Source organism: Nothobranchius furzeri, chromosome 19 (assembly GCF_043380555.1).
Source record: "Nothobranchius furzeri strain GRZ-AD chromosome 19, NfurGRZ-RIMD1, whole genome shotgun sequence".
NCBI lineage: Eukaryota > Metazoa > Chordata > Actinopteri > Cyprinodontiformes > Nothobranchiidae > Nothobranchius > Nothobranchius furzeri.
Genome location: NC_091759.1, coordinates 8,691,914 through 8,706,929, shown reverse-complemented (window position 1 = coordinate 8,706,929; position 15,016 = coordinate 8,691,914). Strand labels below are relative to the sequence as shown.

General features: G+C 40.8%; 1 protein-coding gene across 2 annotated transcripts in view; it reads right to left on the bottom strand.

The window, feature by feature from the left end:
- Positions 1-15,016, bottom strand: part of med30 (mediator complex subunit 30) — a 101,220-nt gene that overhangs the window by 30,031 nt on the left and 56,173 nt on the right. The window lies entirely within an intron of this gene.

The following is a 15,016-nucleotide window of genomic DNA, read 5'->3' as shown; positions in this document are numbered from 1 at the left end:
GGAGCTGTTGTATGTCTAAATAGTTTATGGGCCCGAGTCAATGGCTCCACAAACATGTAAAATAATAATAATAACTAGAACTGCAAGCAGTTATCAACGGGTTCCAAGCCCCCAGCGCCAGTCGCCCACCCGCCCCGCCCTCCACTTCGCCAGTCCTCACGCGGTCCCGCCCCAAAAACACGTTCTCCCGCCGGCGTCCCGTCAGCTCACTTCAACCGGCGCAATGAAAGTAACACTCAGGATACCTCATTAAACCTGCAAAGCCTATACACATATCTTTCAGAGGCATGGCTGACTTCTCAATCGTGATTACAATGGAATTCCATTGTTTCCTTATTAAAGAACGTGAAGATTTAATGAGTGAGATTATCAAACAATGATATATACATCAACAGAATATTACAAATAACATAAATACTTGATAATGTCTTTAGATTTAAAAGATTTTCAACAAAAACTACGAGTTTCATTTTGTGACTTAGGGACCAAATGTTTTAAAAAATCATGAAAAATACATAAATCATCCTAAAATTACCAAAATATTCTCACATGGCAGTGTTAACACGCGGAATAATATGATGTTGTTTTTAAATCAGTAGACTCAAAGCTTTTTTGAAGAAAAATTGGGAAATATAACTCTAAAGGTCACAACAAAAATTCAAATATTCATAAAAAAAATAGTGCTACTTTCTAAAATTAGGAGAAAAATCTCAGATCACCATAGGTACATGTGGAATGTTGTAAATGGCTTATATTTACTGTATACCTAAAAAAAAACTTTCTAACAAAAATTAATTACGTTGTTGTCCAACTATACAGAAAAACTGGTAAAAAGTTAAAAATTCATTAAAAATCTATGCTTTTGTACAGAAATCTCAAAATATTCCCAGGTTGCCTCTGTGATGTGAGAATTCTTCTTATATTTTTGTTGGGGTCATAAATGTAAAACTGTACTTACAATAAAATAATATTTGCATTAGTGGCTGTAGACAAAAATATGTCCTACAATTAAACACAAGGGGGAGCTCAAATCAATACGACATTTTTTTTCTTTCATAAACCACCTAAGAGTGAACTTTGTGGCAAATTACAAGAAGATTGTGAGAACAGAATTTGCGCTACAATTGCTAGCCTAAAAATGTATTTTCGTAAATATAAAGCGCAAACCTCTTCATGGAGCTGCGGCTTTCGTGACATAAGCTCTAGCCTATCCAGTTAACACAATCTGGAAATCTTAGCCTCTTACATGCAAATTGTGATTTTTAGGAAATTTTTCAAATTTGAAATTTTAAATGATCATAAACCACGCCCACTTTGATCAATCATTACCATATTGATAATGTAGTCTTAAGACTCTATAGTGATGACAACCACTAAGTTTCGTGCAGATCCATTTAGCTGGTTCAGCAGTATAATTTCTTCCCAGTTATAGCGCCCCCTATTGTTTAATCAAGGTGAAAACCAGGATATACACTTGAATTGACCTTATGTATGACTGTTATGAACAGCTTTGAAAAATGTCAAAGTCTTTTGACGTTACGCTAAAAAAACTTTTTCATTCCCAAAAAATTTTTTAAAAAAATCATATTAAAAATAATAAGCAAATTATCCAAAATCCCTTCAAATCTTTTGGTCAGCCGCTCCTCCTCTCTTGTCAGGGAAAGTTGTGATGTGATTGAGTTTGACGGCCGGGAGGAGTTAACGAAAGTACGTTGGGCTTACTATGCAAATTTCTACTAATTTGCATAAGTTTAAAACATTTTTTAAAATACTCATCTAAATTTGACTGACTCAATGAACACACTGGATGAGATCATTTGTTTTTTTTACGAAAGAAATGGGGAGAAACATGCCAAAAATATTTTTGGGGTACCACAGCGCCACCTATTGGACAAAATTCAAAAAATTTTCTGTGATTGTAGATGTCAATATGACTGATATGAATTGTAATTTTCTGTATAGAATATGTATTTTTCATGAGTAAAAAGGCGTAAATTTTTAAAGCCTATAAGCCACGCCCACTTTTTAATAATTTTCAAAATATAGCTTAAGGGTCCGATGTTTAACATATATGCCAAGTTCTGTGGAAATCCATCAAGCCGTTTAGCTGAAACAAACTTTTTGACTCTTTAGCGCCCCCTATTTGCGAATCCAAACAAAATGGGGTAGATAGGGCTTACCGCTCATACTTCATAAGGGTCTAGAGTCTCATCAATTTATCTTGAGAAATGGTGAAGATATCATCAATTACCACATGTGCTAGCTAGCGCACTGATTTTGACATGGTGTCATTAGCCCAATTTTCAATATTTCTGCATTTTTCTTCATCACAACAACTTACCTTAGTCCATAGATCACATGTACGAAGTTTGAAGTTGATTCGACGAAAAATGACGAATAGGTGATTAAAAGTAAGTTTTGCGTTTTTTGCAATCTAGCAAAAAATCTAGTTAGGCGGAAATGGCAGTGGCCAATACAAACGACGTGCAGAATTATCCAAGGATCATGAACATATAAAGTTTTTGACTGTAGGACCTATGGTTTGGGAGCTAGTAGCTGAAACGTGTTCACCCCCGCAATAGCGCCACCTAGGTGATTCGAAGTCCAAATTTTCGAATCTGAGTAGCGGTCAGGATTTTCTATCCGCCTGCCATGTCAGATTTTTCCTGCCAATTTCAGGCTCCTGCCCCCATACAGATTTACCGGAGAAGAATAATGAATAATAAATAATGAAAAATCCGTAGAAAAACAATAGGGTTCCCTGCCCTTTGGGCTTGGAACCCTAATAACTCATAAATGTTCAGCTAGTGGACTGAAAATGACTAAGGCAGCTAAAGTGCAATGAAAAACTAACAGACCCGCAAGGGTGTCAAACTCAAGTCCTCGAGGGCCGGTATCCTGCATCTGTGTTGTTTCCCTGTTCCAACATGGTCGATTCACCTGTGCAGCAGCTCATCAAGCTCTCCAGAAGCTTGTTAATCACCTGCTGATTGAAATCAGGTGTGTTGAAACAGGGAAAACACTACAACATGTGGGATAGTGGCCCTCGAGGACAGGAGTTTGACACCTAAACTAACACTAAAAAAATAAACAAAGAAAACGTGGATCTTTGGACCGTATCTAAAAACACTGACAATAACATAAGTGTAATTCGTTTAAACTATTCCATACAGTTCTGGGTTTATTGTGTGAGTTTACTTCTGTTCATATTAAACACATGTGAGTTAGTGTGAACATGAAGGACAGAGATCTTCACGCTGCCCTTTTCAAGGTGAAGCCCAACCGTCTTAAGTCTCAGAGGTGGCAGGATGTTTTTCTTTCATCTTTCTCAGACGCCTATCAGGCATTTCTATCACCTAAAGCCAGGCACAAGCTCTCCTTCGCTCACCTCGGAGTAAACATCACACTTTAAGGCGTTTTAATGGGCAGCAGAGAGCTCCTAGGAGGGTAAAAACCTTTGATTTGGACGTTCTTCAGGAGAAAACAACAGTGCTTCAAACGTCAAAAGCATCTTGTGATTCAGTCTTGTTTAATTGGTAAAAATCACTCACATGCACTTAAATCAGCTCACCCAAGGCCGTCTACGGAGAACTATGGGTTCTGATTACCTCTAAAGGGAGGTGGCAGCAGGGAGGAGGAGGAAAAAGAAACAGGACTGCATACTCCTAGAAAAATAAAAGAAAGGCAATACCAGCATTTGGTGTCCAAGGCCTGATATTTGTGCCTTTCCAGAAAAACTAAACTAACCTTTAAACATTTAAATTTTAAGATTTCTGTTGACATCTCAAACAGCAGCTTGGACGGTGGAGTTTGGCATACAAAAACAAACGGAGAAGACTTTTAGGTGATGAAATGCACCTTTTGGCAGCCGTGAAGCGTGCAGGTGAAACTTAAAAACTGACAGAGGCGTGGATGCCGAACACTGGTACCACCAGTCCCTCCAGCCACCACTAGCAGGCAAGGCAGGTTAAGTGTCTTTCCCAATGACACAACAGCTGTGACGGATTAAGTGGGGCTTGAACCTGCAACCCTTCAGTGAATGGATGAGTACTTAACTCCTCTGCCACCGTCAACCTTCAAAGTAAAAAGTAGGGATGTAAGAAAATATCAATAGTGAAATATCATGGTATTTCGTGTTATGATACTGAATCAATATTTAAAAGCACTGTAGCGATTGTTTCCTAAGAATTTACATGCAAATATTTACTGCATTTTTTTTTCTGCGGTGCAATTCAAACTTCAGCTGCTAGGTGGCAGCAGTTTTCACCGTCTTCATTCCGGCAGAACAAGATTTCGTTATAACAATGGATGGTTCTTCGATGATAAGATGAGATGAAGCATCTGGCCTGAGTTGTACAATTAAATTCAATCTTAAAAATGCAAACATGGTCTGGCTTTTAGTATGATTTAGTAAATTCTAATTTTTACCTGTAGAGGGCACCACAATGAGGGTTTTAGGCTGAATTATGTCCTTTTAAGTAACAAAAAGTTCTAATACAAGTTTTTGTTGTCTTAAAATGAACTTGCAAACAAAGCTGCTGTGTTGATACGAGAGAGGCGACAATGGCTAAGGAGTGAAGTGCCTGCACATTAACCAAAGGGTTGCATGTTACAAGTCTCTGCCCCAGGGCAGCTGTGGCTACATTGTAGTTTATCACTACCAGCATGTGAACGTGTGTGTGCTTGAGTGGATGACAGTGTTGTAAGGGTCCTTGGGGGGTTGTAGAACCCTAGGATGTGCTATATCAAATACAGGCCATTTACAATTTACTAAAGCCTTCTATACATTAAAAATGCCACCGAGACCCAAACAAGTTGTTTTACATGAAAGCAGTCTTTCAGCTCTTTTTGTCCTTTTTAAAATAAATTGTAAACAAAAGTGAAAAACAGGTGACAATAAAGCCACGTGACTTGTTTCAGAGCAGCAATCAAACTTGACGAGTCACAATCACAAATCCGTTTCCGTTCTTTAAAAAACAAAGTATTAAATCAGGTAGCAATTCATTACAAAGGAGTCCCACTGAGCAGCTGTTATAAAAGATCTTTATATAAGATTTTAGCACTTTTAAAACCCATGTTTCAATTCTGTGTGTGACAGAAAATCTATTAGCACAATTTTGTACTATAAAAGTCCTAAAAAACACAAAATAACACAAAGTAAAATTCATTGGAGCTGAACTTGACAATAAATTCAACAAGAAAAATACATTTTCCTAAAAAAATGAAGAAATAGCCCCAATTTCTCCCCCACCAGAGTGTTGCGGCTACAGCGGCCCTCTGACCTCGACTAAACAATTAAAAAGCTTTTGGCATAAAAAGAGCCCCTAATGGGTCACATATGTGGTTGCTAATAAGACAGAAGTACGAGCACCTGCTGTGTGCAGCCTACTAATTCTGGACCCTGATCACAGCAGCAGCGGAGGATGGGAGAGATGTGATAAAAGGGACGAGGGCTGGGCGACAGGGAGAAGGTAAAAAAGGGGGAGTGGGAAGAGAGGAGGCAAACTGAGAAGAGAAACTGGGAAATCAGAGTGAAGAAAGAAATTAGAGGGCTAATCTGCCAACCAAGTGGCATCCCTCTCTCCTCGTTTTATTACAGTGAGGCTAGGTTTGTTTATCACTGAGCCTCAGCAGACTATGTCTGCCTCTCAGATAAAACTAACTGCCAGAACCACTGAAAATCATTACACACACGCCGAGCCAACATCAAGCTGGTCTGGGTCTAGAGAGGAGAGGAGGGCAGTGTGCACTGAGAGACGTGGAGGATGAGGAGGGTGAAGGGGGGGGGGTGCATGGGAGACAGGCACGGCAGAACTGGAGAGATAGTAACTATAAGAGGGAAGAGAGGAGCTGTGGAGAATTAATAACAGGCGAGATCTCTCCAAGGCCTCCTTAATGGGCTGTGACAGGAATTTATTCACATTTAGGCTGGTATTAAATCAAACGCCAGGCGAGTGGCAATGGCAGGCAGCAGCACAGGGGTGGGGCACGGGGAGACAGGTGGAGCTCTGAAAACCGGGAGGTTCTGCCGTGCCGCACAGGTCTGGCATTAACAGCCCCCCGCAGGGTGCAGGGTCATCTTCAAGGCCTCTGGGATAGATGGAAGGAAGGAGAGATGGAGTACGGAAGGGTTGTACGAGGAGAAGAAATGATGAGTGATGCGGCAGTGACAAGACCGCCTGTCCCACGCCCCGGATGGAATGATTATCAAGCAGTCCAAAGAGTCGCTATGAATCATCCTTCCTCCATTCTGTAAAATGTGCCATCAGTCAGCCAAACAGACAGCCAGGCGGGCAAGAACCAGGCCGATTCCCTCGGACTTGGACAGCACATGCTACAGACAGCTGACACAAATGGAAGCTACTCAAAACACAAAGCTCGACCCAAATTAGCACTCGGTGAAATGTCGCAGGCTCAAACTCTGTTTTCCTTCGTCATCTGGCGAGAGACCAGCGATGTAAGACTAAGTTTTGATCACTTGAGTGCCAAAGGATCATTTTTTTCCGTTTTGCCGGAGCAGAAACATGTGGAGGACTGCATGTATATGCACAATCACTCCTCTGACATCAGAGGTCCACGGAGCTGAGTCGAGGCACTTGCAAGACATTAAACACAAATGGATTAAGGCTAATGAATTCAACACATTGATATAAACCCTGCTGGCTTTCACACAAGCTCAAATACATGTAACCTCTCTGTTCACGCACACAAACTCCACTTTACTACAGTATGTGTTACAAAAAGACTTTGATGGCTGAATGCAGGGAAACACACGATCACTTCCAAGCAGACATAATCGAGTATACGCACTCAAATTAAAACAAGACACTGCCACACAGCATGAATGGTAGTAAAGACACTTGTGGAGAATGATGAGGAATCCCTCGCCCCTCCATCCTTCCCAACTCCAGGGAGATTGCATCACCATCCATCAGCTCGACTCCGACAAACAGCAATTACCCCAATCGACAGATAACGAGAGCGAGGCTATCACTCACAACCAGGATGCCTCATAAAGCAGCCAGACATTACCATGAAGTAGTCATTTATCTGCTCCTCCTCTAGCCACCCCTCGGCGGCCACCTCTTCGCTGTGCGCTGATCTTTAAGTCTACCTACTCACAGCTCAGGGGACGAGCTCCTGCCCTCGGGTTATGAGGAATGGGATGGAATTGGGATAGTGCATCCAAGACTCTACTCTCCGCGTGAAATGAATAATTTCTCTTCAAATTATTACTCTCTGCTTGGCTTTTAGACTGTATCCAGTATCTCAACAAGCTGTGAGTGTTGGCGAATAGATAAGACACAAAATTGTAGGAAATTAGGTAGATTTTCATTTGGAATGACCCCGATTAGACACGCAACAAACTCTGTTGCAGGTTTTACACATGGGCCAAGTTACACGGGTCTCAGGGAATCATTGTGTTATGTTGGTTGTGTGACAACTATCAAGCTAATTTCTCGTCACCATTTGTCTCCATTATGTCTGATGTTCACATTTGACTTTCGTTAAATTTTCCTCACATTTCTAGCATTTCCTGACTCTCAGAAAACAAGTTAAGAAAGGTATTATGATGTAATCATGATGTATATTCTGAGTGTGTATTATTTTAAGTTTAGTTCATACTTTATCTAGCCTAGTGAACTAGACCAAATTCTTGCTTTGCAAAGAATGGTCTAGGCATGCTCCATTGGAACATCAGCAGCTCCTACCAGGACTCTGGCTGGCCAATCACAGCTCTCTAGAGGGGTTTCAAACACATAAAGAGCTGTGAATGGTCCATAATGAAGGGCCAATCATAGTACTCTATCTGCTTAGTGAACAAATCACAGAGCTTTATCCGCTTTGTGGGCCAATCAGGGCACTCTATATGCCTGGTGGGTGGGATGATGCAACAGAGTGAAACAAGAGTATGTCACATTCATTGTCCAGTGGAATGCGGAGATCATTTGAAAGACAACGGTAGAACCCGCCCCACAACCGAGAGCCGTCAATGGAGCATGGCCAGACTAAATAATACATTTATTCAGTCTGGCTTGCCAGGCTATACTTTATCAGCTGAGGTGCAGAAACATGCACACGTATCGACGATCCCTTTTTCTTTCATTGCCTGGGGAGACTTGCAAATCATTTCTCTGCACTTTTTGGGGGAGATACCGCCACCATTGCGATCACGTCTTTTTTATGCATTTATTGAGCAACAAAAACTTGACACATTACAGTAAATTATTCATAGCCTGCATTACAAGCAGATAAGCGCAGATTATGTCGTTGAATAAACTTGACTTGTACATCGTTCTCTTTCTTATGAACGCTCGTGTTGTTTGTAAGACGTTCGAGCTGCTCGGGGTCTGCTGCTAGATAACTTTGACACTTATTTTGTTTTACTTTTTAAATAATGATTGACAAATTTAAAGTGGCATGCTGACCAATAACAGGCTTGCACTTGCCGTAGAACATTTTTAAAACTGGGTATCTGTCACCCTCTGTGGGCCTGCTGCAGAGCGCTTGAGCCAACGAATTATGGTAAATGGCCTGTATATGATATAGCACCTTCTAGAGTCCTGGAACCCCCCAAGGTGCTTTACAACACAATCAGTCATTCAACCATTCACACACACACATTCACACCCTGATGATGAGCTAAGATGTAGCCACAGCTGCCCAGGGGCACACTGACAGAGGCGAGCGTCATACACAGGTACCACCGGTGCCTCCGACCACCACCAGCAGGCAAGGCGGGTTTAGTGTCTTGCCCAAGAACACAACAACAGCGACAGACAAAGCAGAGCTCGAACCTGCAACCTTCTGATTACAGGGCCGGTACTTAACTCCTGTGCCACCGTCACCCCAATGATGGCATTGCGTTAGGGCTGTCGCGGTAACCGCAAGAAGCAAATATTGCGATATTAAGAAACCCACCGCGCTGCAGGACGTGCCACCGCCATTACCGCACTTGATTAAATCTCGCGACAGCGCATGCTGAGAGGTAAAGTCCGCGCTGATCGAGGAGATAGTACACATGGAAGATGGAGGGAGCGGTGCCAGTGCGTCAGCTGCAGCCCAGCCAGAGACCTTGGAGCAGGCAGTGCTGCTGCCACCAGCGACAAAGAAAAAAACGCTTGGAGACCTGCTGAAGTGACGGACAAGGACGTGTTCTGCAACCGTCCCGAAGAGAGTTAGAGCCCAGCTGGAGCTCACTCACTACCTGCAGGAGGAACCCATTGACCCTAATGAAAACCTTCTGACATGGTGGCGCAACAACCATGAGAGATTTCCATTGCTCTCTAAAGTCGCACGTAAGTACATGTGTATTTGCGCAACAAGCGCACCATCCGAGAGGGTTTTTAGTGTCGCTGGAAACGTTGTCTCCCCTCTCAGATCCTCTCTCAAACCGCATAAGGTTAACATGCTGGTTTTCCTTGCGCGTAACAAGGACATGACCGAGTTATAAATCACAGTTATTCTTGTGTGTGAAAGTGAAATGACAGTGCCTGGGACATCTCATTTTGTATACTTTATTTTAAACCACAAAACAAAACGGGCACTTTTTTTATTTCTGTTAGATGTTGCAGCCAAATTTGCATTTCAAAGTTAAACCTCCTGAATGTTGTTTTTAAGTTCAGTCAGAAAATGCCGTAACTGCCCTTCGATCTGCATTCAATAAAGTGTTAAAAATGGCCATGTATTTTTTCTAACATTTTTTAAATGTGTAAGCACAATGTTTCAAAGGAAATGTTGCCATGAGTTTAGTAATTAACAAATTTGCTAAGTACATAAATAAAAATGGGGTGCAATAATATCGCATACCGCAATATTGAGCTGCCCTGACTCACCGCAGGGGGAATTCCTCAACCGCGACAGCCCTACATTGCGTGTCCGCACCCCTGCTGATGGAGAAGTATAAACTAGAGCAGAGTTTGATGTTGAAATTTTGACCCTTCAGCATCTAAAACACAAACATTTTGTCGGTTTGCATCTGGTTACCTTACTGATCCTTGGACTCCAGAATCTTATTTTATTTAAAACCTCTTACTCGATCTTTGACTTTTCCCTTTGAGGATGAAGTACCTCGATGTTTATTATTTACAAGAGAGAGTACATTTAGACAGAAGACAGATTTCAAAAATAATATCTACTTTCAGTATTTCTAAGGCAATGTTTGAAGCTAAACCAGCTTGACGTATCACCTGCAGAGTTGGCAGCGGGCTTGGACTTATCTTTTCGTTTGTGCATCAATCTTCTCACTCTGTCAGCAACCTGTCAGCAGAGAGCACCCGACCATCTCTGCTTCAGCTGAATTTAATCACTTTTTCGTTATTTCCTTTAGGAGACACTATCTGAATGGAGCGACTTCATGCAGATGATCTACAGGTGTCTGTACCTATCAGTCTATGCTTTCATCAATCTCCCACCTGTCTCTTCGTTCATGTACATCAAAGAGATCCAGATTTTCACTGCTGTTACAGATTCATTTCAAAAGCAGCTCACAGATAACGTTTTAGACTTGCATTTTTTTTTCTCCTTTTCAGTGTTTTCTTTGTCCTTTACCCCTCCACTTCACAATCAGCCCCCTCTGACAGCACGGCTATCTGTCTGGTCATCCATCCGTCTTCAAACTCTTTTCCCACATGAACAGTCCATTTCTGGCTCTGCCTTCACGCTAACTGAATGCTTTGCTTTCACCCCTCTCTCTCTCTTTCCACCTCCCTCTGTCACAAATATTTCAATCTCTACTCCATCTGCCTTTCATAGTGAGACTGCACTTGTGTTTAGCTCCCCGTTATCTCCTTCATGTTTTGTTTTTTATATCACTCTCCGTTTGCTGCCTCCTTACCCTCCGCCCAATCGTCCACTCCCATCCACTACCATCCTATCTGGCTGAAGGGACTGCAGCAGATGTAGCCAGGCCATAAACATCTGCTTGCCATGTCCCGCTGCAGCTCTACTTTGCTGATCAGACTAACCGCTCTAACCTCCCAAGGCTTGCTGTTCTCACTGCTGTCGTGCAGCTGGCTGGCCTGGGCACTATCACAGCCACGGAGGCTGAAAGCAGATGAGGTATTTGCTGAATATACAAAACTATGCTCTTGTTGCTGCATAGTCAATTAAAAATTAAGAATTTGGAATAAATAAATAAAACAAAGCTAAAAATATATTGTTAGTAAGAACTAAATTAATATTTTACTGAGCTGAAGGAACGACAAATGGAAAAAAAAACTTTGAGAAAATAGAATTTCTGTTGCTGGATAATAACAACAGACGAGGCAACAACTATGAGAAAACAAACTCAAAAAAAATATATTTATATATGAGCCAATTTAAGGTTTTTGAGAGTGTACTATGTAAATCTCTTGGAAATCCTCAAGCACTGACAGTAGTAGACTGTGTGTAATTTTTTCTGAACAATTCCTGAAGTGGTGAATGTTTTTATCTCAACTGGTTGCTTAATGTAGAAAAGCATGAAATTCCTAATTACATCGAATTTGTGTCCCCACCTGTTGTCCTCAGCAGTATGTCTACCCATCTCCGTTCCCCCATTCTCAAATGTAGGTCACACACATCCAAAAATATCTTTAAAAAGCCTAGCCTGCCACCATCCATCAAACATAGTGTTACTGCTGAAATATTATTGGAGATTCAAGCTCACCACAACACCATTAGGATCAGAATTGGGGTTTATCTTTGAATAAGTCTTGGTGGCTTGGTGCAGAAGAGTCCATACATGGTAAAAGGAGAGGGTATCCTATTGAATGGTTAATTAGGGATGTAGAAAAATATCGATACGGCAATATATTGTGATATTTTTTCCAGCGATATTGCATTGATATTCAAAAGTCGTGTATCTAATTTTTGGAAGAATTTACAGGCAAACATTTGTGTATTTGCTTTTCTTTTACTGCAATTCAAACGCCTACCGCTAGTTGGCAGCAGTGTGCAATGGGTTTTGTTTCCACCATTGAAATGTAAATCCCTCTATTATGGCTAAGATACCTCATGTTACACATGTTAAGTATCAGTTTGGACCGTTTATTGAATTTTCCTACAATAAATTCAGTGTAAAAAAATTGCTAATGTCTCACATTTATATTGTGATTTTATTGCTTCGTCTCCCCTGTGTGATGATGCGTATCGTATTGCCAGAATTTCACCAATACACATTCCTATTAATTATCCATCTGCTAACGGGAGGACACTGTACTGGTTCTGATTGGAGGTGAGCAGCTCTAAAAGTTTGACTTTATTACAATAAACTACATCAAAAATTCTGCATTTGGGAAGTTTACCCCTCAGACATGCTAATGAAGATGGTAGCACAGTAGGTCCATTACTGCGAAAGGGTCGCAAGTTCAAATTCCAGCTGTGGCCACTGTTTAGGTTAAATAGCAACCCGAACATGTCCCTAGATGCGAGTCAGTGTGTGACAGGTTCTTTGTCTCTCTGTGTCAACATGATGGACTGGAGGCATGTCCAGGGTGTCCAACACATCTTGCCTGATGACTTCTGGTGATAGACAACAACTTCTCATGACTCTAGCGAGGAAAATCTGTTGTGGCAACAAATTAAAACATCTATAAGCAAACAGGTGGATGTAAAACTACACACACACACACACCAAACTATTAGTTTTAAAGCCCTTATGGGTGGTTTGATGAGTCATTATAGTATAATGCTATCAAAGATGTAATGAAGGTTTTTACCAAATAAGTGTTAAATCATTTTAATCACTTAGGTCCATCTATCATTTATAGTCTTTTCAATTAGTCTTAATGAGATCTGGACAGTAAATTATACAAAATAAATCATCTGGCATCTCTCTCGTCTCCTAAAGAATCCTACTCACTTAACAACTCATGTCTTCTGATTGACTGATTGATTGCTTGATTGATTGAGATGAGTCCAGTGCTGCTTGAGTGATTTCTAGTGGCATGCATAAATAATCTGCAATGGCAGCCAGGTTACCACAGCAACCTGACGTGTTTACATGCAGCAGCACAGAGCTTCCTGAAGTCCAGAATTCAGACCTAAAACCCCAAACGAGTTGAAAATTAGATGTTCTGGTTGAAGAAACTTTTAAGAAGAAAAGCAGAAGCTCTGGCAAATGAAACAGATTAAAATGAGCACCGATAAGGACAGAATATCAGTAAGATATTAGTGTGGGAGACAGCTATAGGGAAATATTATTGTATTTCCTATGTCTGTATTTGGCATTGGGCCAAGACTGACTAAGCAGCACAACTCATCATCAGGCTGAGATCCACTGCAATAAGAACCAGAGGTCATTCCTACACCGAGCAATAATCTCACATAATATACAATCATCATCATTAAATTACTGTTCCTTATCAGATTCAACATTATATACTCAAGTAATGTGTTTTACCTTTGGGGATTATTCCATTGAGTTATTTTGTTAACCTTTCTCTGCTTTATGAAATAGACGTATTGATCAGATGTAATTCTAGTTCCTCAGCTTGTCGGTCAACGCCTTTCTTTTTCATGGAGCTTATTCAGGGGTAGGGCTGATCGATTATTCATTTAGCTGGTAAGGTTATAGCCTGAGAAATAATCACGGTTTCATGATTACGATTATTTTACATGAGTTGATTTCACATCTGTATTAAATCACAGAAACGCACTGCTTTTCAGAGATCCTTCATAGACAAAAGTAATTTATGTCACTTTTAAATTACAGTTTTAAACTTTTAAAATACCCGTCATTAGATTAGACTACTAGCCTTTTTTGAGTTTCTGTAAAAAGATAAAATGTTTTAACTGTTGAACACTTTCACCTTTAAAAACTGATACATAGTCATCTACTGATGGGTAAACGCTTTTTAAAGGAGTCTTTATAAATGTAAGAGTCTATCCTCCCTGGTCTGTTCTTTCAGTCTCCATATATGTGGATCATTTGACAGAAATCAATTTGCATACTAATGCTCTGCATGGGCGGAAGGTCACATCACAAACAAGGTTATTTATCACTCTGATACAAAGGTCTCACACACTAAATAAAATATATCCCTCACTTCCAACGCTTGTGCTGCTTCATATCCCATTAGGCAATGTCATAAATAAAAAGGTTCCTAGTTTTATTTACTTGAACATTTCAGTATTAAAGAGGACCTATTATGCAAATTTGACTTTTGCATCTTTTTGTGCTGCCATGCAGGTTTCTACCGCCTCCAAACATAAAAAAAACATGCATTTGTTTTATGCCTAAAATGAGCTGTTTCAAGAAGTCCCAGTCACAATTGGAAAGATTAGCATCTGTTGAGTCCCCACCCACCAAAACTGTTGAGGACACAACATTTTTGTTAACAGAGACACAGAGTGAGGATACTCAGAAGGGGACTATGTTTCTTGGCTAGCCTAGGAATGCCCTTGGAGATCATGAGTTAAAGGTGTAGAACACTTTAATCTATACATTTGCAGTGGTCTCTATTGCACAATTTCCCAAAACTAGAAATTAGTCACATCACAGCTGAGCTACAAATGACAGGGTTTGAGTATTATTCCCTGATATTTGGACATCTTACCTCTGATTGGATAACAGCAACGTGGCTCTTCCACTGACATGCAACGTTGATGTTTCATCTCCACAACTAACGCAAGTCAGGATGAGTTCTGCCATGTGGTAAAGCTGCTAATGCTAATGATTAGCTTCTACTAAGCAAGACGTTCTCTACCGATTCCTGGACGCTAAACCGCCTTCCCCGTCACGAGTCAAGATGGGTGAGTCCATGAATGTTAAGTGACAGTGTGTCATAGATCTGTCAGGCTTTTCAAATTCTAGAGTTTCACTCTATTTTCGATCAGAAGCTAATGCAGGAGATAGGTGTAGGTTTAGACTATTTTCATGTTTAGAATGCATGAAAAACTCAGAGTAGCCAATTATAATCAGAAATAATATTTTAAAAATGGTTTTTCAGTGAGCCACACCTTAAAGTGGCTAGGAAAAGAGACACTTGGCGTTCTCTGCTTAAGCCCCTGCTCCCATGACCCGACCCATCTT